The 4,704-nt window shown below is 38.6% G+C and overlaps 1 long non-coding RNA gene across 2 annotated transcripts; it reads left to right on the top strand.

The window, feature by feature from the left end:
• Nucleotides 1-1,890: 1,890 nt before the first annotated feature.
• Nucleotides 1,891-4,409, top strand: LOC148846056 (uncharacterized). Of its 2 annotated transcripts, XR_016102022.1 has the most exons (5): nt 1,891-2,152; nt 2,300-2,354; nt 2,435-2,502; nt 3,693-3,844; nt 3,934-4,409. It is a non-coding gene; the product is annotated as an uncharacterized LOC148846056 (long non-coding RNA). The 2 variants fall into 2 exon arrangements; XR_016102021.1 differs by lacking the exon at nt 1,891-2,152 and having other exon boundaries at nt 2,213-2,354.
• Nucleotides 4,410-4,704: the final 295 nt, after the last annotated feature.

Consider the following 4,704-nt stretch of genomic DNA (forward strand, 5'->3'; position numbering starts at 1 on the left):
CACAGTCCTTGGGTTTTTATAAGGTGGTTTGACCCAAGGACCATTTAGTGTAAATGTTGGGCCCATTAAGAGCCCATGATGATGGACTCAGGGGTTCACTATTTCTAACAGTGAATTTGGCCAGGCCTTGTAACAGAGGCTAGGTTGAATCCATGTGGCTAATGTGTAGATCAATGTTTGGGTTCCACGCCATACAAGGATAGCCAATTGGGCAGTAGTTTGGAAGTTAAGTGAGCACATAGACTTAATAGGCCTAAAGCCCAATTCGATCTGGCTTAATAAGATTAATTAAATAGGGGCGGTTTTGGGATTTAGATCAGTAGATAGGATAAGGGATTATCCCTATCCACTCAGACAGTTTAGATTCAACTAAAGATTTGGATGAGAAAAGTCCTAATTTGAGTAGGAAGGCTAATCTTTATCTGTAGATAAGATAATGGATTATTCTTATCTCTTAAAGAGAGTTCATATCCAAATACAAGATTTAGATTAGGAAACTCCTAATGGGATTAGGAGATGCTATTTTTAAAGGCTATAAATAGAGGAGCAGGGCGAAGCTCCAATTACAAAATTATCAGCTCGCAAATTTGATAGAGAGAAGAGTCTGTAGTTTAACTGCTCCAATCTTCTGCTCTTTCCGCCCCACCCAGTTCGATCTCCACCTATGGGAGTGATCAAGAAAGGTTCTTAATATTACCTTTTGGCAGAAAAGGTAATCTGAAGTCGTACTCACCAGCCCTCCATTACATTCTTGCTGAAGAACCGTCCTGCTGATTCTGCTTCATCCTGCACCGTGTCATATTTAGTGGAATCAGTCTTTGCATTTATCCTTGGGTGTGAACACCTCCATTGGGGGTTTGCCATTACTCCGTATTAAGTATATCCCTCTCCTCCCTTTTAGTTTCAGATCTGGTTCGGTTTGGTTTCAAGATTGATCCTTGAAAATACAGTTTTCTAAAATAGGGAATGCGATTCCCACATGGAAAAGAGAGAATTTTTTGAAAAATTTCACAACCTTCCTACAGGGTTCGGCCATCCATATGATGGATCTCTCATCCCTTCAGAATTTGGGATGCTGACCATGCAAAAGAACCTTCCCATATGGATGATTAAATAGCTAAAGTCTTCAGATCAAGTTTCTGATATACAATCACATGATCCATCAACCAAAAACTCATCTTCAAATATGAAATAAGAGTCCTCTAAATTAGAAAAACTATAGAAGGTTGTAAGTGCTAAGGGGACATCTAGCACTCGTAAAAAGAATTTATGATCTTGACTTATTCTTAAAAACTAATGGGAATCTCTACCAGAAGCTTGGAAAGATTGGGACTGGAGGAAGGAATGGTCATCGGTGTCGTAGCTTGCATGTGAAAAAAAAAACCAATGGAGAAAGTCCTCGTACTATCGTCGAAATCTATTCTGGTCGGTGAGATCACTGGCTACCAAGGAGAGCACTGCAACCGGTGGAGGGTGCTAGGGTTTTCATTCTTTCGTTGCCGAAGAGAAAAGAGGAGAGGCGGGGGCTTTGAGCGGCAATACAATAGAAAATTAGAAAGTGCCAAATAAGGCTTGGGGTGGGGGTGGGGGGGAAGGGGCTAACAAAAATGGAGGCCTAATGACTGTTAGGCTCCTCCGCTCGTGAATAGAGTTCACATGGGCTTGGGGTCGTGTGGCATCCTCACATTTTGTGAGGATGTTTTGAGGCGCTAGGCTGCGAGGAGTAGATCCGGACTCCTCCCAGAAATCTTAGCTCCACAGTATAGTTGGGGTAGATGCCAGCTCGGAAATACTCAATTGTTGTAGGTCTATAGTTGAATTCAGAATTCTGAGATGGAGTGCGGTAAACTTATCCCTAAAAATATCTCAAAACGAATAAAAATTAGAAACATGCAAATGGTGTGTGGAAAATTTTGTCAGTACCAAATCAGATTTCACGCCCCATAGCCCATGCCCCAACGGTGATGTTCCAATGCACGGGGGGTGGAGTGTGGGGCGCGCTCTATAGGGAGTGCATCGGAAATCGAAGAGGGGCTGAGTAAGTGGAGTTTGGCTTCAGTCACTGCTTTTTGTGTTCGAACACAGTTCGAACATTACGAGAGAACAACATGCATCCCTAAGCGCATGTTCATGCTATACTCATGCGAGGATGGTAAGTGGACATTTAGCACAAACTCTGTTAGCTATCCCTCCTCCATTCAAAATGATTTTCCCCTTTCCCTTCCCTTCTTTCCTACATCTCTCTACCCAAATCGAGCTTACTGAACCCATGTTCTGCTCTCCTCTCCAACTAGTGAAGACAAAAGACATCATCGGCGGTCCTTCCTCCACTGGTGACCAGCGACAGAACGTAGGTAAGCCTTCCTTCTTCTTTACTTTTCAAAACATAGTCTTCTCCCATGAAAAGTCGCTTAACCCTTAGTGTTGATGGCAGCGATATTCCACCGGCGATGAACGGCTTCATCTGCGACTGATCCTTGGGCGATTGACGATAAATCTTGGGTAATACCTCCTTCCTTTTGCTTCCCCAACAATAAATCTAAGCTACCTCATTGTTATTGTGCATGTGACTCTATTGTGTGTTGTATTGCCATCGAGGAAAAAGGCTCTCTTAGCCCTACCATGTGTTTGATTTATTGTGTGTGTGAGGGAAGTTTAACATAGAATAGATCTCATAGTTGTTGTATGCGAGATTTCTGATTCATGCATGCTGGTTTGGAACAACAAAACCAACATCTTCTGATTATCATATTTAGAACCCAGCCCATCTAAGAGGGATTATCATTTTCTAGCCACATCTGATTTTTATCCCACTACTCACAAGACAGAGCTGTGCATGGCGTGTATGATAGAAAATGACAAGTAAAGATCACCCTTCTGAAACCTATACATGGAATTCAACATATCATAAAATTGCAATTGGTATACTTAAGACGCTTCTGTCAAATCTAGCTTGAATGCTTTGTATTAAATAGAAGCTTTTAGTAGTTATTCTGCTCAAAGGGGCTCTTGACCCAACCCCAAGTGGTTGTAACTTCTATGGTCAATCTCATTCAACCATACATAACATAAGATTTGAGTGCAGTAAGTGCTAATCACCCTTCATTAACACTCCCAATTTGAAAAGAAGTTCATGTTATTAGATTAGACTTCAGACTGCTGAATTCCTGAAATCAGAAAAATAAGAAACCAAAGAAAATCCTCTTGGTTTCAATTTCTCCACAGAACTATAAATTTCTTGCTAAGAGTTCTGGTTGCTTATCTTGTTAAACATCAAAGTGATTCCATTTTAGTTTTCTATTATTTCTTTACCTATAATCTATTTATTAGTTTTATATGTTGATCAACAAATAAAATGAAGGAAAAATTTGATAGATAGATCTAGGAGACCAGTTTTTACATCTACAATGGATGTAGATTAGTAAAGCAAACAATTTCTAGTAAACCCTAATTCAAAGATGAGACCATGGATGCTTGGACATTCCAAGTACCAGTTGCATGTTATGGTCATTTAGATGAAAAAGACACTTGGAAATGAGAAATTAAAAGTATTAACATATTCAACTTGATTTTTTCATGTTTTGAGTAACTGTATATAACAACTTGTGATGTGGACTTGGTTTTGCTATGGTCCAGTCTTGATCCACAATCCATGATCCTTAAACCTAATATGGGTTTCGACACTAGTGCAGAGATGAGTTTTCAATCGACATCTTAGAGCACATCTTATAAGAAATTGAAGTATCCATCAAGAATTTGTTATTGTGGAAAGAAATGTGTAATCCGCGTGTCGGAGACAAATTTGAACCCACAAAGGTTTTTTTATAGTTGTCCCGTAATCATGGTAAGTACTATTATAATTGTGTATTTTATGTGTTTGTAATAACATTTTGAGATTGTTAGATGCATTGACTTGACTTTACATGTATTTAGGAAAAGAAAGTCAATGTGGCATTTTGCAATTATTTTGAATGGGCATTTCCTACAACCATTTCCGATGATGCTACATCATCAATGAATGTAGGACATGCAGTAACTCATGCTGAAGAGATCGATAGGTTATTATTTGAATTGAATAGGTGTGTGCAATCAATGGAGTCTTCGAAGGATCATTAGCAGCTACTTTCTAAAGAATTGAAGAGGATACGAGTTTTGCTCATTATTTTTATAATTGGGTTTCTTGTGGTGTATATGTTCAACAAATAGCAGTTAGGAACAATGGTTGCAGTAGAAATGTATTTTGACCAAGACTCTAGTATTTATGATTAGGAACTATGTGTATTTATGTTAGGGATGAGCATTGGACTCAGATGGCATTCAACCATTTATATGTATTTAAGCTTTTAGTTTGATATATGCTGAACCATTTATATGTATTCAATCATGTTGGAAGCTGAGTTGGTAGTAAACCTAGTAGGCTCCAATTGAATCAACACAAAAGCACTTTCAAATGGCTGTATATCAAGGGATTGGTGTTTTAGATTAAAGGAGTAATGATAACAAAATGGGTTATTGATGGTTAATTAAATTTATTTAAGGTATCAACGGAAGCATGCTAATATTATTTATATAAGGAATATTCGAAATTGTAATATAAATAGGCATTGTTTATTCATTCATTTCAGATTAGCATATCAAGCCTGATATGGCGTGTTCAGCTTTTGTCCTTGGAATGTGCCATCATGATTAAATAATTGACATGGG

Source organism: Nelumbo lutea, chromosome 7 (genome assembly GCF_056320005.1).
Source record: "Nelumbo lutea isolate HS-2025 chromosome 7, American lotus-T2T, whole genome shotgun sequence".
NCBI classification, from domain to species: Eukaryota; Viridiplantae; Streptophyta; class Magnoliopsida; order Proteales; family Nelumbonaceae; genus Nelumbo; species Nelumbo lutea.